This window comes from Balaenoptera physalus, assembly GCF_965194825.1.
Source record: "Balaenoptera physalus genome assembly, chromosome: 6".
Classification (NCBI taxonomy): Eukaryota; Metazoa; Chordata; class Mammalia; order Artiodactyla; family Balaenopteridae; genus Balaenoptera; species Balaenoptera physalus.
Genome location: NC_138885.1, coordinates 65,798,048 through 65,824,309, shown reverse-complemented (window position 1 = coordinate 65,824,309; position 26,262 = coordinate 65,798,048). Strand labels below are relative to the sequence as shown.

The following is a 26,262-nucleotide window of genomic DNA, read 5'->3' as shown; positions in this document are numbered from 1 at the left end:
TAACCTTTAAAAATTGTATTAAAATATATATGGGGGAAAAACAAGGAAACAAAAAAATAGGGGGAAAAAAAGCCAAAACAACAACTACAAAAAGACATTAACAGGATGCTGTGTGCTTTGGACAAGCAGTCCCCTTAGATAGTTTAGATGTATATTTCAGGAAGAATTTTAATGAACCCAGACTCTTGCATTTTCCCATACATAAAAAAGCACTAAAATCATTAACTTGAGATGTCCATTCTTTGTGACTAGCAGTAATCTTTAACCATGATGTATGCTTGATTGCACATATTCCCTAGCCAAAAAAACCACAAAAAAACATATAAACTGGCTTCTCCTCCCACCTCTTTAGAACATTTCTCTCAGAGTTACTAAGAGGCTGCCTCCTGGGCTATAGTCTCCAGTAAGACCCTGAATAAAACTTTTAAACTCGCAGAACAATAATATATATATAATATTTAGAAATCAGGAAATTAAATTTAGATTTAGAGAAAATGACCCATAGATGCGAGGTAAAATCCAGGGACACTGGGTTTGATAATGAGGTGAAACATCAAAGGAGATGTTATGAACTGAATTGTGTCCCCCCAGAAAGGATACGTAGGAGTCTTAACCCCCAGTACCTCAGAATGTGACCTTATTTGGAGATAGGGTCCGTATAGAGGTAAAAGTTAAAGTGAGGTCATCAAGGTGGCCATAACCTAATATAAATGGTGTCCTTATAAAAAGGAAAAACTTGGACAGAGACAAATACTCATAGAGGGTAGACACATAAGGAGAAGACAACCATCTGTAAGGCAAGGAGAGAAGCCTGGAATGAATCCTTCTCTCAGAGCCCTTGGGAGAAACCAACACTGCCAACACCTTGATTTCAGATTTGAGACAATAAATTTCTGTTGTTTAAGCCAACAGAAATTGGTACTTTGCTATGGAAGCAAGATATGGGGAAGTGTGGATGTGGATTCCTTGCTAATGGGAACATCACTAGAGAAACTTCACAGTATACTAGTCACTCCACCCAGCTTTGGGCACCAGCACCCTGAGAGGAGCTGCACAGGAAGTTTGGAGTTTCCAGGTGGATGAAAGAGTCCCTGCCCTGGAAGCAGACTTCAGCATAAGTGGGAGACCTGGAAGTCAGCTTCTAACAGGAAGGTGCTGACGGTCATGGGCACAAGACTAAAATACAAGCTACAAAAGGAAAGGTGGGGGTAGGAGTGGCCAGCTTGAGAATGCATCTTGGCCCCCTTCCCTGTGCCTCTATCCCTTCCCTCACTCTGGCTATCTGGGATCACCTTCCAAATCAACTAGCATGAACTTGTCTACTCTGAATTGAGCTGTGTTGGAATATAAAATACGTAACACATTTCAAAGTATGAAAAAAGAACATAAAGCACCTCCTTATATTCGTTTCCTAGAACTGCTATAACAAATCACCACAGGTTTGGTGGTTTAAAACAACAGAAACTTATTCTCTCACAGCTCTGGAGCCAGAAATCCAAAATCTAGGTGTTAGCAGAGCCATGCTCCCTTAGAAGGCTTGAGCATTCCTTGGCTTGTGGCTGCATCCCTGATCTCTGCCTCTGTACTCACATGGCTTTCTCCTCTGTGTCCCTGTCCTCCTCTTCTCTCTCTTATAAGGACACTTGTCATTGCATTTAGGGCCCACCCAGATAATCCCAATGATTTTATTTCGAGATCCTTAACTTAATTACATCTGCAAAGACCCTTTTTCCAGATAAGGTCACATTCGCGGGTTCCAGGGATTAGGACGTGAACATAAATTCTGGGGAACCACCTTACAACTCACTACACTCCTTAATAATTTTTATGTTAGTAACATGGCGCATTAGTTTGCTAGCACTGCCACAAAAAAATATCATAGACTGGGTGGGTTAAACAACAGAAATTTATGTTCTTATAGTTCTGGAGGCTAGAAGTCCGAGATCAAGGTGCCAGCAGAGTTTGTTTCCTCTGAGGCTTCTCTCTTTGGCTTGCAGATGGCTGCCCACTTGCTCCCTCTTCACATGGTCTTTTCTTGGTGCTTAAACATCCCTGATGTCTCTCTTGTGTGTCCAAATCTCTTCTTCTTATAAGGACACCAGTCAGGTGTCCTTGATGACCCACCTTGGTGATTAGAGCCACCTTAATGATCATTTTAACTTGATTACCTCTGTAAAGACCCTATCTCCAAATACAGTCACATTCTGAGTACGGGGGGTTAGGGTTTCAACACGAATTTGGGGGAAACACAATTCAGCTCATAATACATGGTGAAATAATATTTTGGTTGCTTTAGGTTAAATAATATATATTCTTAAATTTTAATTTAAAAGGAAGTATGGGGAACATCTTAAACAAACTTTGACTCCTCACAAATTTGCCCAGGGTCTGCCCTTAATTATCCCCATGCCCCACTCTCCTCCACCAACCCTGGCCAGAACAAGGGCTGTTAATGAAATCCTAGGGTCTTGATTCTCTGGGTAGTTTGAGGAGCACTTGGGGAAAAGAGACCAGGAAGAAGGTCCTAGTGTTGGTGTTACTGAGGGACTTTCAAGGACAGAAAGAAGAGATCTATTAAATCTGTTTGAGTACCTATTCTGTACAGGAACCCCCCTACACACACACACACACACACACACACACACAATCTCTGCACGTCTTGCGCAAAATCTGCCGCACTCCTAAATGTTTTGTTTCTTGAAAGAAATCTGGGAAAGGACCTGGTCGGCATGAACCTGAGAGGACAGAGCAGCCACAGAGGTGGGATGTGGGTGAGCCCAAGGCCAGCAGGAGGAAAAATGTGGAAACGCAAGTGACCACCAAAGTGCTGGGAGTTTGCAAAGATCTTTGGGAGGGCATCTGACTTCCCACAGGATGTGTGATGGGGGCTTGAGCTGATTTTCTTTCGATCTCAAAGGACAGGGTGACGTCAACTGACGTCTGGGTTCACTTGTTATCAAAGAGTTGAAATGAAGACACAGGAGGCATGCTTATCAAATCTGTAGAGGACAGGAAGCTGAAAGGAACAGCAAATACATAATTAGAACCCACAAGTCTCAAGAAGCTAGAATACCAACCTGAATTTAATAAGAGGAAACAATAAGAATGAAGGGAATGCCCTGCACTTGAGATGATAGATAGGGAAATAAATAAATAAAAACTATTGGTACAAAGCACTTGGAAAAGAGTCAGGGGTTTGACTCAGACTCCAAAAGCAGATGGGACTGAAGCTCTTCTAGTAGAAAAGCAGTATGCAAAGGAGGGAGCAGGCAATCAGGTTCATTCTTTCTGGTCAGGCCCCCGGAATGTCAATTTCAGGTCTGCCTGCTGTACATTAAGAAGAAAGCAAACTGGAGCGTGTGCAGAAAATGAATGACCAGTGTGATAAGGGAACCCCAAACTACATAAGGCAGGAACAGTGCCGCGTAGCTGGAGAAGAGAAGCACCAGGGGAGAAGTGAGAATTCTCTACACGTATCTAAAATGCGTCCATGTGAAAGAGCTTGGGCTTGTATTGAATGGCTCTGAGGAGTGAAATCAGGAAGAAACTGGAATAATGTATAATGAATAAAACAAATGTATCCAGTAGGATTTGTTTAACTGGAAGTAACAGAAAATCTGATTAATAATGGCTTCAACAACAACAAAAAATCCATTACTTAAAAAAAAAAAAGCCTAGAAGTAGCCCATGGTTAAGGCCTCAGGCTTTTCCCAATCTTTTCCCCCCACCACCCTCAGAGTTCTGGTTTCATCCTCCAACTGTTGCCTCATGGTCAGAAGATGGCTGCTGAAGCTCTAACAACGCAAATCAGCTTTCAAAGCAAGGGAGGAGGGTGATGATAAGGGGATGTAGCAAAGAGGATCTTTTCCTTAATGCTGCTGTCCTTTTTCAGAAAAGGAAACAATTTCTCAGATGTCTTCGTATACGTATCTCATTGGCCATACTGGGTTATGTGGCCAATTCTAGCCACAAGGAAGACTGGAAAAGGAACACCCAGCTTTTCCAGCCTATATAGTGGGAGGCTGGCAAGGGAGAAGAGAATGAGTTTTTAGTAGCCCTTAGTAGTGTCTGCCACAACAAAATCAACTGTAAATCAACTACCAGTAGATGGTCTTAGTGTTTTCAATGCAAATATGTTTATATAAACACATATGCTCACATAGGTCTACTGCACACAGTTTTATTCCCAGTTTACATTACTTAATATTTTGAGTATCTTTCTATAACATTTTGAAATTCTTTGAAAATGTAATTTTCAGCAATTGTACAATATCCTTATGCTATTCCACATTCAACCACTCCTCTACTCTTGGACATGGAGGTTATTTCTACTTTGATAGAACTTTCTAGCTGTCATATCCAGAGGCAGAAGGGTGTGCCTTGGAAGGTAATGAGGTGCCCACCTTTGGAAATATTCCATCACAGGGATGAAAGAGATAAGACACAGCATGGGCGTGGGTGGTTCCTGGACTCTATGACATCTCAGGCCCTTCCTCACCTCCTCAAGATGCAGATGATAGGGTGTAAAAGATATGGAGACGTGATCAGGGAGAGTCGCTGTGCCCTCTCTGTTTCATCTTCCCATTCTGCTGCCTGAGCCCACAGGCTGCGCAACATTCCTCCTCTGGATACCCCCAAGGTCAGCACCCCACACAACACCCCATCCCAAGGTCACACTATCTCTCTCACTATCTCCTGTCAAGGAGACTAGCCTGAATCACTCTTCACAGGCTTTAAAATTGCCTGAATATAGACAGCAACATCTCTGGCTCTTATCAATGGGGCCAAACATGAGAATCAGTGGGAAGCACCTAGGCCTGGACCAGCGGGGCAAGGATGGAGAGAGCCTAAGACACCGGGAGCTAGTGACAACATGAGTGAGGCTCCTCTGCTGCCTCTTGCTGCTTTGAAGCCTATCTGTGGCTTTCCAGCCTGCCACGGGGACAGGGAAGGGGCAGGTATCTTCATTATGACTGCTCAGCAAACACCACCGGGGTCATGTAGGTGAGCTGGGTAATGCAAGGAGTGAGAAGTGTCAGTTCCCAAGGGTTGTGTGCTAGGGGGGTCACAGACACTGGAGTGGTGTTGGGGGACAGGGCAGACACCTACCTTATCAGTGAAGGGTTTGATATCAGCCTTTGCTATATATAGTTATGCTTCAAGGGATGTGATCTGACTTAAGTCTAAATGAATCTAAATTTACCTTCCATGGAATCACAGAAGTATTCATACTCTTCAACAGGGTCAACATCCCAAGACTACAATTCAAAAACTAGAATTCAAAACCAAGATTTTTAAGACACAAGCAACTTGCCAGATGACAACTCAATGACAAAAAAATAGCCATTAGCAACACCACCAGTTTATTCTCAGTTACACGGGCCTTAGCTCATCCCTCCAGTATCTTGCTCTTTTAAGTGGGTTTAGGGAACAAATATTTAACGGTCAAATAATTTCGGTAAACTTCAGTGATATAATATTGCTAATGCCAAGCACAAAACAACCCAGTAAGAAAAGTTGCAAGTATTTGCATTGTCTCTTTTCTAAAAATGGAGCTCCAATTGCTTGCTGGATGAATGGAATTGGAAAGGTCAGCAGTCCCAAAGGTCATTTTCTTGCCTGTGAACATTGTGTCTACCAAACAGCACAATCACGTGTGCATCAGCAGCTCACTAGGGGCAGACCAAAGGCTGGAGCCAGGGATCTGAGCAGAGGAATCATTTGTGTCTCAGCTCTGCCAACAGCTGCCCCCTAGGCATGTCTCTTAATTACTCCATGACTTAATTTCTTCAAGCTCTTATTTGGGTCCATGAATCTGGCCACCAGAAGGAATCTTGAAAAGTCCCTTCTACTAATAGCTGCCCCCTTTCCCCCAGGTTAATATCAAAGGAACCCTCTTTAATTTTATTAAATTAATAAAATATCCTTCTTAATGTTATTTTACCTTTGGATTACGGACAAGTCTCATTCTGTTCATCATAAGTCTCTTAAAATTTTATTGATTCTAAGTCCTCAAACAGAACAAAGTATACCTAAACTTGGTAAAGCACAAGTTTGAGAAAATGTTAAATATCCCACTTATATTCTCGACTGCAACCCTCATAAGATGCAGGACATTGTATGAGGCAATCTGCTGGTTTATAGAGCTGGGTAGACTATGTCCCTGGTCTCCATGAACTTCCAGCATAGAGGAGAAACAATGACTAATACAGCTATTGAGAGAGAAAGGAAAAGGATACATAGGTTACACACAAAATACCAACAGCTCTAGTAGACACATCTGGGACATCTGTCCAGCCCACAGTGCCCAGCTTCCTCTGAGAGCTGCCTCTTCCCTCAGATACCACATCCACAGCCATGTTTACACACCATCACTCACCCCCCATCTCAGCCACGGCTGATTGGACCAGCGGTGGACACCTCACCAAGCTGAGCCAAATTCTCTGTCCTGGGAAGCTGGAATTGTAATTCAGAGCACCTGTAAACTCAGACAATTTAGGTGCCTATACCTCTGGCGAAGAAGGAGGGCAAAAGAGAGCAGAGGGGAGCAGCCCGAGACCCTGTGTGCTCCCACCCCCAGAGGCTGGGAAGACGGCTGCCTTGGTTGCTAACGGCTTCGCCCTTTCTGGTACCCGGCCTGCATGGGACCCCAAGGACACTCCTATCTTCCTGAAACATCCTTGTTTCCTATGAGAAGTTTCCCCTTTCTCCTTGAGCTGGCTCAGGCTGCTGCTACATTCAAAGCCACCTTGACTAGGCCCTGATCATTAAATGCCCCTCCTCATATAAAAGAGACACAGATGATCCAAAACAGCCAAGAGTCCAAAAGCCATTTTTGGCCCTGGAGGACATCATGAAATGAGTATGTTTAAATTGCTGAAATTCAGAACACCTTGAACGACAGACAATGCAAGCCCGCAGCAACGTAAACCTGATCGGCAGAGTCCAGCGAAGCCTGTCTGTTTCCTCTGTCCTGCCCTAGGCTCTGCTCTCCTCTGCCCTCTGGTCCTCACAGGACGAGGAAGCATTACCACTCTCCCTCCCCTTCCACCCGGCTGCCCCGCAGACCCGCAGCTGAGCACCTCAGGTTTTGGGAGGAACCTTTAGAGGCCCTTCCTGAAAGCACCGAGCGTAACAGACGGCCGCCGGGGAAAACAGGAGAGGAAGCAAGAAGACCGCTGGATTCTTTTTAGAAAAAGTTTACCGTCACACCTCAGATAATTCATAAAATAAATAATGCCTAAAAGACGTGCAAAAGACGGCCTGTGAGTGGCTGGCTTCCTGGTCAGTGAGGGTTTCCAGTGTGGTTCAGAAGCTTTGATGGAAGAGCCGTGCAGAAAGGAACCTGATTAAGGATCCATAGGAACAAAGACCGTTGCAGGAACGAGAGGGCAGAGGACTATTTCAGAGCAGCCTGAATGTTCATCTGGCTGAGGAGAGTGTGCAGGGTGGGGTGGAGGGTGGTGGGAGCGCTGGTGCTGTCCTTACAAAGCCTGGCAGGCCCCGTATCCTGGGAAACAGAATCCACCAAGTGCACTGAGAGAGATTTCTTGGTATAACCCAAGCTTTCCCCATGGCGAAATAATCCTTGCTTCTTCCTCTTGGCAGCTCCGCAACGAGTACAATTAGGTTATAAGCACACACATGCTCTCACATACACACCCCTTCACACACACCCACAGAGATACACACACCGTATCTCATATTCTACTGCGTGTTCCCAGAGTTCCCCTCATCACTACCCAACACCTACATCTTAAGTAGTTTATGGACCTATTAAACATCACAGAGACCAAGGATCGTGTGGTACCTTATAGATGTGCCCACGAAGAACAGCTTCCAGTTTATAAGGACTTGGTCGTGGAGATGACTGCATTCAATCGCAAAACGAGGTGACTTGGAGGGACCTCAGGGAGCCCTCTTCCAACACAGCTCCTTCAGTTTCCAGATGAAACAAAGGTTGGGTGTGGTTACAAAAAATGATCTTAGTCCAAAGATCCCCTAGGCTTGACCAGGCTATTTTTTGTCTCCCAGTCTAATAGGACAGGCCAGCCTGGCCCGGCTCCCAGGCCTCGCATGCGAGGTTTGGCCAACAGGCACACAAATGTCCAGCAGAGAGGTTGCCAAGCCCAGGCCCCACCCGGCTCGTTATCTGCCCGCAGGGTTCTCCCATGACTCTCTGGCTGGCCCTGCTGCCACCTCTCTTTGTGGGCCATCTGTACCGCCATGGCTGCTGGTGTGTTCAGTCAAAGGTCCTGCCTCTGTTTGGTTGATAAGCACGGTCAAGTTCCAAATCCCACTGCTACGACACAGGCGCTCCTGCCCCGATTGTCTTCAAAGCCCGCACTACCTTGACACGTTGTCACCTAGGGCCTAGGGTGACCCAGGCCTGAGGTCCGGGCACAAGGAAGAGGGGGAAGCTGCAGTCCAGAGTCACAGAGCCAGGCTTTTCTCTCCAGAATCACCATACTGCATTTCCCTGCCAGTTGGCTCTTTTAAATTATTCTTTTGTGCCTCAATTATTACAGCTCTCCCGGGTCCTGAAAAGCTTCTTTCCTGGAAAACACTTGAACCAGCCAGTAAAAGTACTGACTCGCTTAAGAGATCTAGGTCAATGCTTCTAAAAGTGAGGTTCACGGCAGAAACACTGGGTGCTTGTTCAAAATGTAGGCTCACGGCACCATCCCAGGCTTTCTGAATTAGAATCTCTCAGAGTAGGGGCTGGAAATCAGATTGTTTAACAAGCCCCCAGGTGAATGTGATGTGCCCTAAAGTGGTAAGACCCACTTGACCCATTGTGGGTCTGACTCAGTTACCTCTGGCAGCACGGGGTGGTCCTTTCCCTAAGTCCTCCAGGTCTTTTCTTCTGAGCCTTCTGTGAAGAAAAAGTACAAAGAACTTTGCAAATGTCAACTTAATGACTAAGATGATCATTTCTTGGAGGCAGATGTCTATTTCTTTCTCCTGGACCTCACCTTATCAAGTCCCAGTAGGAGGATAATTGCCCATGCAGGATACCTAAACCACCTTTCATCCCCTACTCTATATAAAATGTTTAGTCCCTGCCCGCAATCCCGTGAGATCCATTTCAAAGTTTAATGACCATTTGGGGGCATAAATCTACAGTGTTTCTTTTTGAGTAGCAAAGATCCCTGGAGCCACTGACTTCCATTCTGCCTGTTTAGAAGATAATATGAAGATTCTGACAACTCAGCTTTATTTAAAAAAAATTTTTTTTTATTGGAGTATAATTGTTTTACAACGTTGTCTTAGTTTCTGCTGTACAATGAAGTGAATCAGCTATATGCGTACATACATCCCCTCCCTCTTGGAGCTCAGCTTTATTTTTAAAAGAAGCCCACAGGAATACAGAAGGCACCACTCCCTTCTGCTGGCTAAAATACCAAGATAACTAAATGAGATCTTATTCTTGTGCCCAGGATGACTTTTCATCTATTGACAGAGAGGTGACAATCAATATTAGATCTGCAGCCTTGTTCCAACCATGAGCAAAAAGCTGACAGTGCATCCTACACGTATTTTGTGTTTGCATCTTGCCTCTAAAGAATCCAAAGTGCTTCCACCTGTTTCTGTGTGTACTCTGTCATGGAGGAAGGCAGTTATCCACTCTACTTCATGAATAACTCTTCTGCGGCCAAAGGAATATGTGATGTGTTCAAGGTAGAGCACTTAAGTAAAAGCAGAATTCTAGTAATTAATTAAGGTGACTTGATCCTTGGGTCAGAAAACTGAGCTACACTCTTCGCATGAAATTGTCTTTTGGCGTATTCAAGACATCTTAATCTTGTTGGCATTCAGTCTGCAAATAAAGCTGAACCACAGGTAACTCCACTTCTGTATCCTTTTCCCCACCTTTTATGCCCTGCTTTCTGACATTATGGATCTCACCTGTTCATATGATTCATCAGAGAAAAAAATAGCATTAATTAACATCAAAATGTTAAGGACTTAACGTATTCTCCTACAGATATCTGGATTATGAAAGAGAAGCCTAGAGGAGGATTGTTTTACCCAAAGAAATGGCTGGCTAACGGTGAAATTTTAGGCATCAGTGGGATAGGAAACTTCCTACTATTCCTTTAGACGTATATTCTGCCCAAGCAGAATGTCAAAACCTGTCTATAAGATACAGTATATTAGAATGAAGAAACTGTCAAACATAATATGAATTTAAGCAAACAAACTCTGTTCCAAAGCACCTTAAGAAGGTGATATTGGAGATCTAGAATCATAACATTAAATAAACCTGTAAACCTGGAGACTTCTAGTGTGGCCCAAGATGGAAAAATAAAAACTGTATTTATTTTCCCACCCAAGACAACTAAAAAACCATACAAAATATATGAAAATAGTTCTCAACACATTGGACATCAGGCAATGAAGGGCAGTGATCCCTGAAAGATGAGAAATGGATGAGCCCTAAGATTGCCCCAGCTTATTGCATTGAGAGAATTTCCAGCCCACAGCACAAGAAGGGGGAACCCAGATGGAGTCTGGCTGTCTCACTGAGTAGAGGAAACTGGGGAGGCCGAGGTGGCTAGAGTCCACAGGGTGGAAACGAGAGAGATGCACAGAGAGAGGACTGTGGAGATGGGCAGAGGATCCCCCTTGAGTATTCAGCTGCGTATTGTTCAGTGCCTGCAAGAGAGGAAACTGCCTGAGGCTGGAGAAAAGACTACCTAAAAGGGTTAGAGGGGACAAGGAGCAGAGAGCTTACAAACGGTTGGGAATAATGCCTGTTCCCATCAGCCAGAGTGAAAAACCTTATAATTCACAGGGTGTGGGATAGACTACTCAGAAAGGTCTTAACTTGGTAGTAAGGAAAATTAACCCTAGACTAAACACTGCCTCAGTCCCACCTAACAAAGCTTACTGAAGAAGAAACAGATAACCTGAATAGCCCTATCAAAGAAATTGGATTTGTAGTTTAAAACCTTTCCACAAAGTCAACACCAGGCTCAAATGCCTTCACTTGGGAATTTTGCCAAACATTTAGAGAAGAAATAATATCAATTCTATACAAACTCTCCCAGAAAATTAAAGAAGAGAAAATACTTTCCAAGATTCTATAAGGCCAGCATTATTCTGATACCAAAACCCAGACAAAGATATTATAAGAAACAAACTGCAAACCTATATTCTTTACACAGAGATGCAAGGATTCTCAACAAGATTTTAGCAAATTGATCCAACAATGTAAGCCAATAAAATTATATGTAAATACACAGAAATAATACTAGCCCTGATGAGAAAATACATCATTAGTTTGAGGCACAAACATTTCTCTTTAAAAGCAGTGACTATTTAAGAGCTATCTGTAAGCCATGTGTTCATTTAATAATTATCCCTTGTGGCTATTAAAATAAAGACAGATTACTTGCTGATGGCCAACAATGAACAAGTCCACAGACTGTGGGTCTGCCTTTTCAGTGTTACTTATACTGTGAGTTCCCCATGAGCAATAGCTGGGTTTTCCCATCTTTGTATTGTCAGGGCTAGCAGAATCCCTGGCATATTATCAATCCTTTCTTCTTGTTCCCAGCCTCTTAGCATGGGATATAATAAATGTCCTTGTTGTTCCGGCCAGTCAAGTTGAAGTTCCCACCAGTCAAGTTGAAGTTCCCTTACTTGAAGTCAAGGGCATCAGAATGGACACAACCATTGAGCTGAGTCTCAGTTTCCTCAGCTACAGAAGAAGGAGAGTACAATCTGCTTTCTCGGGTTTTGAGGGCAGTAAATAAGATAATGCGTTTAGAACTTCTTGCACAAGTTCTGTCTAAATAACTGTGAGTTCCCTTCACCTTCTCTTTCCCCTTTCTTTCTTATGGAATTTTCAATCTAAATATTAGAGATACAAAGTTCAACACACATGAAGCTTATAGACCTGTCACTCTGTTTTGTCAGCTGCTAAATTTGATGCCACCTATTTTGAGAGAACTCATTTTTACGTTAACTTTTATTGATTTTCTCTCTTACTTGTGTTACTATTAAACTCACCGAAGGATTTATTCCAGGAAACAATCAAAAGAAGGTCTATGAATGAAAACCTAACTTTGCACTAGGTAAGCAACAAAGAAAATGGCTGAGAAGACTCTTCCTTCCAGGGAAGTGGGGAGGGGAAATATAAGGGTAGGGGAATAAGAGGTACAAACTATTAGGTATAAAATAAGCTTAAAGGATATACTGTACAACACGGAGAACATAGCCAACATTTTATAACAACTGTAAATAGAGTATAACCTGTTAAAATTATGAAACATTATATTGTACCCCTGTAATTTATATTATATTGTACATCAACTGTACTTCGAAGAAGGAGAAGGAGGAGGAGAAGGAGAAGAAAAAGATGAAGACTCTTCCAAAAAATAAGCCATTTTGCTGGTAACCCAGCAGCTGCAGCCCATGTTCATTCCATCACGATTTTCAAGATTTTTCTATTTGGAAAATGTTAAATTTACAGGAAAGTTGCAAGCACAAGGAATAATAGTGCTAAGAGCACGCATATACTCTTTACCCAGACTCACCTATTGCCAACATTTTGCCCATTTGCTTTATCATTGTTTCTCTCTGTCCCAATCTCTCTCTCTCCATCTTTGTATATATTTTTTATTTTTTTCTGAATCATTTGAGGGTAAGTTGATGATGATGCCCATTATAATATTAATTTTAAATTTCATTTTAGAATTTAAGCACTTTAACAACAGATACTTGTACATGATTTGTGCATGGTTCAAAACCCAAAGTGTATAAAAGGAGATAGAGTTGAAAATAGATCTTCCTCCCACCCCTATGCCCTAGACACCCTATGTCTCAGCATGAGAACTTAAAATTCAGAAAGGAATGTATCTTGAGATTCTCTGAACCCATTTTCTTTCCCAATTATATGAAAACTTCCCTATATCCAAAACAATTGAAAGAAGTATATTTACCCAAAAGAGAAAATCCAAGAGACCTAATACCTATCAGAACCCCTCAGAAGCCACTGCTTTGTGGTGCTACAAAGGTTTGAGACTTTTGGTTTTACTTAGCCATTTATTTATTCAACATTTCTTCGTTCATCTACCAATCCTTTATTGAGTCCTAGGCCCTGTGCTAGCGTGATACATTGTATTTTCCAAAATTTCCCGTCCCACATGCTCTTCTCACAGTGTGATTCTGCCACTCCTCCCACAGAGAGGTGGATCTATGTTCCCTCCCTGACTTGTGACCACAGCAGAAGTGACATTATTTATTTAACTTCCAAGGCCAGGTCATAAAAGGTAATACAGCTTCTTCCACCAGGTTCTCTTGGGATGCTTATTTTTGGAATCCTGATACCATTGTGTGAGGAAGCCCAAGCTGCCCTGTGAAGAAGCCCATGTGGAAAGGAACTGACAGTTTTCACCAACTTGCCAACCTTATGAGTGAGCTGCATTGGAAGACTTCCAGTGGAAGTGGCCACTTCAGTGGAGCCCCAGTGGAGCCCAGTGGAGCCACCCCAGCTGACACTGCATGAGGAGGGTTGAGTTGTCCCTGTGGAACCCTGTCCATGTTGTGGATTTGTGAGCAAATTAAATCATTTTTGTTATTTTAACTGACTAAGTTTTAGAGCATTTTTCACAACAGTTAACCAGAAGAGCTAGGTACAGAGGATGCAAAGATAGAGAGATCTATTAGGTAAGGTACCTGCCTTCAAAGACCTCATACTCTAGTGGAGGAGGTGGGCAAGTCAACAGAAATTAACTAAATACAATATGATGAGGACTTTCTATATAAATACCATTCCTATATAACATTTTAAGAAATGGGAGAAATTACCTGAATTTGATGGAGACTCAGAAGGATTTGAAGAAAACAAAAGCTGAGTTAGGTCTTGAAGGATGAGTAGGAGTTCATCAGATAGAGGCAAGAGGTCCCGTCCATCACTGCAGTGCCACAGAACTTTGTAGAGAATGTAAAGAAGGGTGGTAAGGAGGGCAGAGGTAGGATAAAACCCGAGAGAAGAAAGGATTCAAGTTAAGGATGTTGGTTAGAATGAGAACAGAGACAGACAGGAAGCAGGAAGTGGGGAGGCTGAGAGACGGAGAGAGCAGGAAATATATGAGGCCCCAGGATAACTGGGGCTGCTGAGCAGGACAGGGTCCTCAGAGAGCCCAGGGCCAAGAACCGGGCCTCATTCTGCCTCTGACATGTGAGCTATGTGAGCTGTAGGAGCCTGGGAGAACCCCTCTGTCAACAGAGGGGTGGGAACTTAGGAGCTTTAAGGCCCTGTCCAATTCTGTGACATTTAAAGTCACAAGTGTAAGGGTCAGGGTTTCTCAAAATGTGGCCCCATAGAGTCAGGTTGCCTGGGTACCTGCTAACCTATATCATATCAGCTCCCCAGGTTATCCCGATGCCAATTATGTTTACCAAACATTATTGTATGAACTGAATGGAATTGAACTGCTCTTCCTCTTGGTTTCTTTGCATAAAATTGAGAACAAAGAAACGTTTGCATTCTGTGGGCAATACTGTAGAAATGTAACATACAACTGTGTAAGATTTCTTTTAAATACCACACCATTTTACCCGAACTGAAAACTGATTGTTTCTTTTTCCTTTAGATGAGAAAGTAGTATCTCGCTTTCCCTTTTCTCTTAAGGAAGCAAACTTACTCCACGGGAGGGGCCAGTAAAGTGTCCTCCTTGCCATCAGGAGCTGAGGCTACTCTGAGAAGACTTGAAAGCCCCAGGGAGGGAGGCTGGTGGGTAATTCAGGATGGACATGTTGAAGTTTACTCCATAACCCCCTCTGGCTAGACAGCCACTGACAGCATCAGCCTCTTGTTGTGATAAACACGGCAAAAACACCAGCATCTTTTAGAATCTTCTAAACAGTTAGTTGTACAAGAGATGAGGGTGATTGATTTCATTGGCGGGTACGGGAGCAGAGCCATGGGAGGAATCTTCTGGAAGAGAAAATCGGGGCCTGGACAAGCTTCTTGAAACCAGGCAAGTAGAAGCAGAGCTGAGGCACGACCTGCTTTCCAAATGTTAATGAGTGTTCTTAATCAGATAAGGGTGGCTCTCTCCAAGAGTTCTGCTCCCACACACCCTAGTTTGAGGCTGAGCTAGCCTGGCTTGCTCTTGATTAAACTCAGCCCGGATCTCATCCAAGGGCAGGCCTGGTGTTTTTATCTTTTAAAACATCAGGAGAATTGTTAAATAAGACAAATTTAGGAAATATAAATTCCCCCACCTCCCTTAATCTCAACAAACTCATAGAAGCACACGTGTGTCTATTTGGCCCAGAAGATTCAGCAGTTAGCTGAAAAATGATCAGATCCTATAAGACAAAGAAGGAAAACAGAGAGAGAGAGAGAATGGAAAAAGGAGTGCATGGAGGGGAGATGGGCCAAGTCCGGCAGTGTAGTCCAGGGCGTTTACTTGTGCGGGCTCCTTCGCCTGGTAACGTGAAATGGACCTCAGTCCCTGAAGGGAGAAGAAGGAAGCCCCTTGGGGCAGGAAGCGCTGTGTCCTGGCCGAGGGCCCCTCCCGCCGCTGCTGCCAGGAGGTCTGCAGACTCACTGCTTGTTCCTGAGGGTCACTGAATTTTGGCAGCATCCACTGGCCGCGTCCTCCTCCCCTCCCACAAGCGGTGCCCGCTGCTGCCGGTGCTGCCCCACCCCAAACAAGAGGTTCGGGGAAGCAGCCCCTTTTGTAAGGCACTCCAGGAATTTGTGATTTATAGGGAGGAGACACCCCTAGGTGTGAGAACACAAACCCCAAAGAGACAAGGACCTACAGCATATATTTTAGCTCTTTCTTTTCCCTAATCTGTAGCACTTCTGAGGGGTCTATTAAAGCTACTAAAGGGCAGAGGGTGGGGAGGTGTTGCCTAATCTAGCTTTTTTCTCTCACCCCAACTTTTCTTCAAGGATTCACTTCCATGTCTTCGTGACATAATTGTCCTGAGTTGATTTTTTGCAAACCCAAATTCATGTCAATGCCAAGAAAGAAAATTCTTCCAACCTGTAAGACATCAAAAGCAAGGCTGGCTTTACCCCATTAGACAATAGACAGGCTCACGGAGCCACTGCTAGTTCAGGCTCAGGGTGGGGTCACCAGGAGGAGGATCAAGGGGACTCAGGCTTTACTCATCACCTGAGTCCATTACAGGCCTGACAGGCTCTGCCAAAAGATAAACACCACAAGGGAAAAGAACTTTGCATAAATATCGCCATGAAGACAAAGAACAATGTTCATGATTTTTATGTCCACGGGAGCTCAAAGGCATATTGGAAACTTCTTTTTCTTCTACATTATGTAAGGATTGGTCCATGAGACAAGCCTCTGTACCCCCAAGCAAAGGGAACCCAAATCCCCTAACACTGGAGGGCTTACAAGACAGCCAGGGTTGGGCGCCACCTTGGAGAAGGCAAAGCAACCAGATCAGGGGATGGAAAAAGGAAATATGATCTTTTTTCAAGGTCCTTCCACGGATTTTAGCATCTAGTGCATACAAATACTTCACAAAGTTTAAAAACACAAGCCTTATAATGAAAAAGACAGTCTCCTGCTCCCCTCCCCAACCTGTCCTTTCCAGCCATTTCTTATATTTTCCCCCAGATTTCTGAATAATAAGCTTATACTGCTACTGATTTATCCATTTGGGACGTGACTTATTGGCTTCCTATTATGTTAGAGGACTCTTACATCTGCCTCCCTATTTTGTCTCCCCCTATTCTCTCAACATAGATAAATTATAATTTTTGGTTAAATCAACAGTTCGTGTTTACGTTATTAGATGTTGTTGCCACTGAGGACAGAAATGAACTGAAGTTTGATATCCTTGATCTTCTGACATTGAGTGTTGCTATTGAGAAGTCCTGGGCCATCGCAACTCCTGTTCCTTTAAATGGAACCTGTTTTTATCCCTCTAGGGTCTTTATCCACAGTTTCTGAAATTTCAGAGTGGTGTAACGTGGTGTGGATCTTTTCAAATTCACAGGGAAATTTCCTGGTATTTTTTCTTTGCCAATTCTTTCACCTCGTTTTCTTTATTCTCTCTTTCTGGAATTCCTATTGGGTGAAGGTTGGCCTTCCTGGACTAATTCCTTTATTTTTTCTTATCATTTCTTCCTTCCTGGGCATCTTTATCTTTCGGTTCATCTTTCTGGGAGATCTTCCCACTTTATCTGCCAAATCTTCTTTTTTAGCTCTTCTATTTTTAATTTCTGAGAGATTCTCTTTCTTGTGCTTTTATCATTCCCCGATTAAAGCATTCTGCCTCTGATTAATGGGTACGGCACCACTTTTTATCTCCCAAAGAATATTAAATATATGTGTTGTGTGTTTGTGAAGTTTTATTCTGTTCCCCTGCATTGTTTCTGTTTCCTCCTAAATCTTGTCCCTGCTGGAATGTTCTTGGACTCTTTCATCTTGGAGGCTTTCCTCCAGAATCAGGGACTCCTGGATGTGCATCCACACTGAAGTCTAAGATCTAAAAATCTGATTCGTGGGTTTGCTTTGAGGTGTGGGCAGGGCCTGTTGGCTGGAAAATTTCATTGATGGAGACCGGGTGGTGAGCCAGCCTTTTCAGGGTGGGACCCCAAATGGCATTCTCTGCAGGTCTTTTCTCTGCAGCCACTCAGTTCTCTGAGGTCTCTTTTATAAGAGTACTGTTTCCATTCATGAGGGCTCCACTCTCACAACCCAATCACCTCCCCAAGGCCCCACCTCCAAATACCAACATACTGGGGGTTAGGATTTAACATATGAATTTGGGGGACACAAACATTCAGTCCATTGTAGGAGGGGACATTCTAGTTCCCTTTGTGTCCTTACCTTATCTTTACTTTAGATGGTCTTTCTTTACTTAGATGATCAACTTCTCACTTTCCAACTTAAAATAGCCTCTACTTCCCAATGCATTTTAAAGTCAATACTCACTCAAAAAAGTGGAATGTTTTCCTGTAGTATTTTGCCTCTTTGTAAACTAAGTAAGATTTGACGCATATGTCACCTGCCGAACATTGACCCCTGTGAGGGCTTGGGATCGTCTCCACTCTTCTATGGGCCATAGGAGATGACACAATGCCCAGCACACATCCCACATCACAGCCCTTAGGAGCTACAAAAGATCTTAAGTTTATCTGGTCCAATCCCCTTCTTTTACAGATGGTCTAAGTAAGCCCAAACAAGATGAAATTATTTACCCAAGACTCTGAGGAAGAGGTCAAGCCAAAACTTGACCTGGACCTTCCAACTCAGAATTAGCGCCCTCCACTCTACCAGGCAGGCCAGAACGGGTGTTCATAAGTATCTCATGTCTACATCACAACCTAATAATCCGTTTCTCCCCATCACAGCCCAACTTTCTCTTTTCTTTTTAAATGCTGTTCTTTTAACAACAGCAATGCTTAACATAAACCTAATAGTTAATTACATCAAAAGGAAAGAAAGTTAGGACATAAAATATTGGATGAATAACTACCTACCCAAATATAACACACAATCAAAAATACTCTCCATCAGTAGTTCCATCATGCATTCTCTCATAAAGCACGTCACAGGTCTGCACATTTTATGCCCCTGGATGCCGACTGCTTTGTGTACCTGCAGTCTTTGCTTTTTTTAACTTGACAAAACTAGCCCCAACTAACCTCTGTGCTGAGTGTTGCCTTCATTAAGTTCACCTGAGTGAGTTTAATTTTGAACACCTGACTGAAGGAGGTTCTGATTGTTTGCTTTTGTGTCTCACCCAAATGGACTTGTCCCACGTCACTGTTACTGGCTAGAGCCAGAACCAAACTCGGGTTCAGCTGCTCATCACTGAAAAATCAATGTTCGAGAGCCAAGGGTTGGTGCAAAAAGAAAGGTGCTTTATTCAGGAAGTCGCCAACCTGGGAAGATGGCAGCCTAGCATTCCAAAACCATCTCCCAGGTATCAGGGGACAAAAGGTTTTAAAGGGGAGTTTCAGGGGTGCACAGGTGGGAGGGCTACGTGCAGAACAGCACAGCCAGCTCCAACAATCATCTTGAAACCGGCCATGCGGTGGTCTGGTCAGCATCATCTTGATTGCTTTAAGCGCAGTTAATCTGCAATTCCAGGGTAGGCGCGTTCCCATTTCATGGAGGCCAGTTCTTGTAACTGTGCAAGATGGAGCAGCTTATGTCATGGCTACAGTCTGGTCATTATGCAGTTAGCTTTTTCTCTCTGGTGGTGGTTTTAGTATCTGCAGAACAATTCAGGAAAGTGCCTGAGACACTGTTATCTATGTCCTTCAGGGAGGAACTAAAGATTCTGCGGCTGCTACATGGCTGATCCACTGTTCAAACTGTCACCAGCTCTCCAGGTCTGACTGCCATCCTTGTCACCACATGTTCACATCCTTTCCATCATCAATTCTTCAGTCAGGCTTTTGTGACTCAGGGGAGGCCTTTCTACACACAAGAGGCAGGCAGAGGATACAGTGGGGGGTCTGTCCCCGGGAAGGCCCCATACGGTCCTGCTGGTTACATCACCACCCACTCCAGCACTCAGCAAAGGTTCACTGCAGGCCTACTGAATGCCAGGCACTGTTCTAGGCCTTTGGGATACAGCATGAGCAAAACAAAGACCCCTGCCCTTGGGGTGCTTACATTCTAACAACAAGCATTAAAAACAAAAAAAGTAAATTATACAGCATGTTGGATGGTGGGAAGTGATGTGGGAAAAAGAAAAAGTGCAGGGTACGGGGAATGGGGAGTGCTGAGGCAGGTGGTCAGGAGAGGTGACATTTGAGCAAAGCCTTGAAGGAGGTGAGGGAATGAGCCCAGGAGATATCTGGGAAGGATGTTTCCCAGCAGAGGGAACAGCCAGGGTGAAGTCCTGAGGAGAGAGCATGTCCAGTCCATTTGAGGTAACACCACTTCCTGATGGGTGACATATTTAGGGAAAGAATCCTAAGTAAGAGAGAGTTGTCATTTCCTGATTCCAGAGAGAAAAAAAGAAAGGAAAACTTCTAGAAAGAAAGAGTGAGAACCTGGAGGTACGGAATCTGTAACAGTGGTGTGAGAGTGGCAATGGGAAAACTGGGTAGCCAGAAGAGATAACTGCGAAAAGAAGGTAGCACTGTAAAGTCAGGAAATTACCGTGGGGATGACTCACAGCAGGGCTGAATCTCACACACCTTTGCATTCACGGCATCTGGTGCAGAACAGAGCACACGGCAGGCCTGCAGAATGAAGGGATGACCGTTCTTAACACAGGACACTTCTTGTGCTTTGTGTGGTGAAGGACTAGAATCAGCCCAAGAGCTGTGCTATGACGTCTGCTGCAAATTTGTCCTTGAACTTAATTTATTTCTAAGAAGGGGGATGTACCTCAAAGAAAAGTTTACCAATATTTTTCTATTCATTGGTTTATTCAGTCTGCTTAAAATCTAGTCCAGTGAATTACGGAGTCTGAGAAATGCATGTGCGGCTAAGACATGTAGGCACGTGGGAAGTTGTAACCTGGTAGTTGAACTGAGCGTGAGTGCAGTGCATGTGTGTGTGTGTCCTTTATCAAGATGATGTTAATGAGGCTGGGAGAAATGGATATTAATAGAGTCTACAGATTTACAAACCTTTTCAGAAGGTATTTATATACATTCCAGCGTGACAATGAATTGCATCAAGGTTCTTTTGGCTGAAGTAACAGAAAGCACTTCAAACACTTAAGCAATAATAAAGACTAATTTATTACAAAGATAGAGGTAGAGCCTGGAACCTCAGGGAAAGAAATCAGTTAGACATTCCCAAGGAGCTGAAACCCAGAACTAGCAAGTCAGTGGGAACCCAGGGGGCTCCCCACCGTCCTGCTCTTCCCCATCCTCATGCTGTGAGGCCACATGGTCTCTCAGCCCTGCCTCTGTGCATGTGTGCCCCCGCTTTTCTCTTGGCAGAACTGCTTTCTTCCCTGTCCATTCACCCAGCTTCCCCAGCATGCCTGGGTTTATATTACCTCCATTTCAGCAATAAATAGAGCCTGAGACCAGTAGTTTTCAGTCTCAATTCCAACATTGCAGGAAAGATTGGCACTGCTCGGGCCAGTGTCTCCACCTGCTCCAAGAAACCACAACCAGTGGGACAGTCACGCGTTCAAACATGGCTGCCTGGGCGTTGACACTGACCTCAGTCAATTTGGCCTAAGTCACATTCATCAGGTTCTTTTCAGCAGCTAACAGCAACTCCGCTGGTTAGAGGTATGTGAGCGCTCTAGCTCCCCTCCCCAACTACCTCCCTATGAGGACGGTGTCCAGATGAAAGCAGGGCTCATTCAGAATTCCGCCACACATACAAACATTTACACAGAAGCAGGCACAAAAACATCAGGCCACTCAGAGAACTGGACGCTCAGAGACGTAGCGATTGACATCAGCTTGCACGGGAAGTTCACTCAAGGAAGGGAGAGGTGACAGCACTCCAACCGCAGAATCAGCTCAACTCCCAGCTGGCCGAATCCCCTGGGACTCATCAGTGCACAAAACTCAACAAAGCCTCCATCCTAGCGCTTCTCCAAGGTGGTGGTAGGGGTGGGGTCCATCAGGTGGACTCCCTCTAACACCACATGAATGCAAGGGCACAGCGCCCTTTACAACGTTCCTAGCCAATCCACAGTTCGTCCTTGCACATCCTTGTGCTCGTTAACAGACCCTCTAGTCAAGATGCAGGTGGTTGTCTTCTGCCGCCTTTGGAGAGTGGACTCCTGACCAGGACCCTCCAAATGTACCTACAATGCTCTGGGGTGTGGATTCCTGATTAGGGACTTCAAATGTGAACCAACCAGCCCTGGGCAAATGAACACACACAAATACACACACACACACACACACACACACACACACACACAAAAGGGCCCCTGCCAGATGAATTGGCCTCCTCTAAAGGGTTGTCTTGGAAGTTTTCCCATGTGCCACTGCTACTTACACGTCACTGGCCAGCCCCGTTAGCAAAAGAATCTGGGAATGTTCTTTATTAACTGCACATATCCTTATCTGAACAATACAGGGGTCTTGTTACCAAGGGAAAGGAGGGAATACAAATTGGTTGGGCAGCCAGCCCCCTCCGCTGAACTCACTGATCTAAAGCACATCGCTTAACCCTTGTCTCAGTTTCCTTATCTATAAAATGGGATTATCAATATCTACCCTGCCAGTTTCTCAGGGTTTGTGTGAGAATCAAATGAAAACACTTAGAAAACTGAAAAGCCTTGTTCAAATAGAAGATATCATTCTGACAGTTTATACAAGAAACCACAGTGTTATACAACTATCAAAAGGGTCATTCTTTCAAATCAAAATGTAACCATACATAAAGCACTTACTCTTGATTCCCCAAAGCTTACTTGTATTTTCCAGACCAGAAGGTGTCATTTTTTTATTGTCAAGGATCCTTTGTGACACTTGCTAGTTTATGGGAGGCTGACTGGACATATATGGAGGCTCTATAAAGGTATGTAACATTTACTGGGGCTTTCTCTGTGCCAGGTGCTGTGTTTCACATGAATTATCCACTTAATCCTCACACAGACTCCGGCGGTGGGCAGTGCTGTTATCCTCCCAGCCTGCTGATAAGGAAACGACGTGAGCGCCATCAGCACCTAACACAGGCAGTGGAGACCCAGGATTCCACTCTCGGCCACATCGGCAATGCCTGACATCGTCCTTTAATTCTAAACTGTTGTAGCTTCTAGTTACCATGTGTATGGCTAGAACTGTGTTCCCACCCCCTGCCCCTGCAAAATAGGTGTTGGAGTCTTAACCCCAGTACCTGTGTATGTGATACCTTATTTGGAAATAGGGTCTTCGCAGATGTCATTAAGATGGAGTCACACTGGATTAGGGTAGGTCCTAACCCAATGACTGTTGTCCTTATAAAAAGAGGGAAATTTGGATGACCACACAGAAGAGAAGGCCGAGTGAAGGCAGAGGCAGACACTGGAGCGATGCATCTACAAGCCAAGGAACGCCAAGGACTGCCAGCAAACACCAGAAGCCACGAGAGAGGCATGGGGTGGTTTCTCCCTTACAACTCCCAGAAGGAACCGGCCCTGCTAACATCTGGATTTCAGACTTCCGGCCTCCAGAACTGTGAGAGAATAAATATCTGTTGTTTTTAAGCCACCAAGTGTCTGGTAGTTTGTAATAGCAGCTCTAGGGAACGAATACACCATGTGAATATGTGACGGCCCTAAAAGGAGCCTGGTGTGGACTAGTGCCCTCTCCACCTCTGTGCAAATGAAGTTGGGCTCATTCTCGGGCACAGCCTCGGCTTACCTAGGAGGTGCTGTCTTTACAGACCGAGCAAGTTCCTCCCCAGGCACGCTCCTGGTTCTGTGGAAGCCACTCTGACTGTGCCCCAAGCAGAGGGGGGGTCTCTGAATCCACCTGTGAGATGCAGGGCGCAGCCTGAGGGTCTCAGCCACAATCATGAGGACTGGCACACGTGTTCAGGTCACAAGATCCGCTAGGGCTGGGCAAAGGGAAAAGCCTCTGACTTTTCTTTCTATTCCATTTCTATTCAGATTGCACTGAAATCTTTGTGGGGAACTAGATCTATTTGCTGGGTGAGGAATCATTTGCATTTTTGAAAACCATGATTTCCTCTACTTTTTGGTCATTCCATCTTCAAAAATGTTTGTCAAATCTACATAACACTTGTGCTTTTAAAAAAGCAGTTTTATAACACTCACCAAAACGGAAAGCCAGAATCACTTGCCAAGAATAAAAAGCAAAAGTATTAAAACATAAATATTTACCCATTTACTGTCTGTATATCAGGGAGCACACTGGCCAGAGAAAAGATGATTGGTAAATTGGGGAAAGATCCATGCTACTCTAATAGGCCAGATAATTTTTGTGAATAGACCTACTTTGAAAGCTACTGGAAAATATTAAGTAACAATATGAAAGAAGTTTATTATTGTAAACTTTATTACTGCACTGCCGTGAGGATTCTCAGACCACCACAGAGCTACCTGTTTGACACACATTCTGTAGAGATAGAATTCCAGAATGGGATAAATCTAACAGGCTTTTAAATAGTTAAGTGCCACTCACATTTAAAAGAACAGATGCTGGTATTTCAAGTCTGAGAAGATTAACAGTATGGACATCTGCCATCTGTATGACCTTGCTTAAGTGTCACTTTATCACCCCTGATAATAACTGGTGATGTGTCTTGTCTTGACTGGAGAAAATAAATAAGACTACTAGGCTAAGAAGAGATCTTTTCATTGTGCTGGTGAGAGGAGAAATCTGGACACCCAGCCAAAGAACACAGGCTAACCTTTGTTCAGAGACTCGCATGAAGAAGAGGGGAGAGGGCTGCTGGGATAAAGAGATACTTGTGTTTGCAGTGTGTAGGGGCAGATGGGATGCCACACTCCATGGCACACAACAAGTCTTCTACTGCGCTGAGGCTTGACACAAACAAGTGTGTCTATTTGGGTCTAATATTGCTTTTCCTGGAGTTGAAGTTTAAGACCCGTACAGGGATGCGATCCCAATATGGAAATGGAAGCATGAGGGCCTGGAATGCCAAGCCAGTTACCCAGCTTGTCGGCATGAACATTCAAGAGTTTGTCTGTTGTGGAAAACACTGAGAAAGTTGTGCGTGTTTCCTGCCACCACCTTTTCCTCTGCATGCTGCCCTTTGCAGAAGTAGCGGGCTAAGAAAATGCAGACCGTTCTCCACAATAATACTCCCAGGATTAACCGAAAACAATGACTCCAATGCAAAACGACTCAGAAGAGCATAAAAGACCAGGACTATAACATTTCTCAGAGGAAAGGCAAAAAGGGAAAGGGGAGTAACACCATCACACAATAGTGAGTCTATAGTGATGTCCTGGCCAGAAACAGATGGCTCACTCAACCGGGAATTCTGAAGAGACTTTTTAATGAAGGGATAGTTTTTTTTGGAGGTGTGGGTTAAGGAAAAAGCCACAGCAGAAAACTGCCACCACTCTGTTTGCTAGAGCTGCCAACGCAGTTTACCTCAAACTGGATGGTTTAAACAACCGCTATTTATTATCTCTCAGCTCTGGAGTCCAGATGACTGAAATCAAGGTGTTAGCAGGGTCATGCTTTCTTTGAAGGCTCTAGCAAAAAATCTGTTCCAGCCCCTCTCCTGGATTCTGGTAGTTCCTTGGCATGTGGCAGCCTAGGTCCAGTCTTCACATGGCGTTCTCCCCGTGTGCATGTCTGTGTCCAAATCTCCCCTTTTGATAAGGACACCAGTCATATTGGATTAGGGGCCCACCGTATTCTAGTATGACCTCAGCTTAACTAATTACATCTGCAATGATCCCTATTCCAAGTAAGGTTACGTTCTGAGGTTCCAGGGGTTAGGATTTCAACAGATTCACTTTGCTGTACACCTGAAACCAACACAACATTGTAAATCAACTATATGCCCATAAAAATTTTTTTTTAATTATCATAAAAAATATCTATACACATGGCACTTAGAGTTCTATTATATGTCTACATTTGTGGGGGGAAAAAAAACCTAGGAATTTTGGAGGGATAAAATTCACCCCCTAACACTCTCCGAGGCCCAGAGAGGCAAAGGAAGGAGGGGCGTTGGAGACCCTGGTTGAGAGCTGAAGCCGGGGAATGGTGTTGTCACGAGGGACACAGCAGAGCCAGAACCTGCCAAAGTAGGGAGGGGGCCAGAGAAATTAATATTCTGTCTTTTCTCTCATCTCACTCTCCAGGCACAAAAGCCAATCAGAAGGCAGAGGACAGGGGAGCCAGGTGATACAATTTGGGGAGGTCAGCCATCTCCCAGGATAGGGCAGAGAAGGGGGGGAGAATGGAGGGGGGTAGGGTGGTGAGGTTAGAGGGGCAAAATGAACACCCATTTACATGACAGACTCAAGGGATCCAAATGGGTTAGGGAGAGAAGTTGATTTATAAGAATTTTCCAAACTGTAGCTTGGGAATCAGCGCATTTAGAAAATCCAGAGAAAAATCAAGGTGTGCATCCTCTCCCAAGAAAGATATCTGTTTGAAAATGTCTTCTCTTTAATGGAGAAGTCAGGTCAGAGTCGAAGGTCTACATTTCAACAGACACAATGAAGGCCTCCCGAGAAAACATCACCTTTGGGTGCACATGCTAGAAGATTTCCCACAAAGCGTCTTCAGATTATTTCATCACATCCCTCTGTCCTCCTGAAACCTGAGTCACCCCAGATGTCCCTTCATTCTGTATCCAGTTCAATCCCACGTCTCCATTTCTATTCTCACCA

At 44.2% G+C, this 26,262-nt stretch overlaps 1 long non-coding RNA gene across 7 annotated transcripts in view; it reads right to left on the bottom strand.

The window, feature by feature from the left end:
- Positions 1–1,892: 1,892 nt before the first annotated feature.
- Positions 1,893–26,262, bottom strand: part of LOC309662588 — a 190,714-nt gene continuing 166,344 nt past the window's right edge. For 4 of the 7 annotated variants that reach the window (XR_014264770.1, XR_014264771.1, XR_014264772.1 and 1 more), the window contains 3 exons: positions 8,817–8,875; positions 7,811–7,935; positions 1,893–3,016 (listed from right to left, as the gene is read on the bottom strand). This is a non-coding gene — a long non-coding RNA (uncharacterized lncRNA). Of the gene's footprint in view, positions 6,204–7,810; positions 7,936–8,816; positions 8,876–13,818; positions 13,942–18,844; positions 19,428–26,262 lie in introns of those variants that run through there. The other 3 variants (XR_014264773.1, XR_014264778.1, XR_014264775.1) reach the window with 3 other exon arrangements.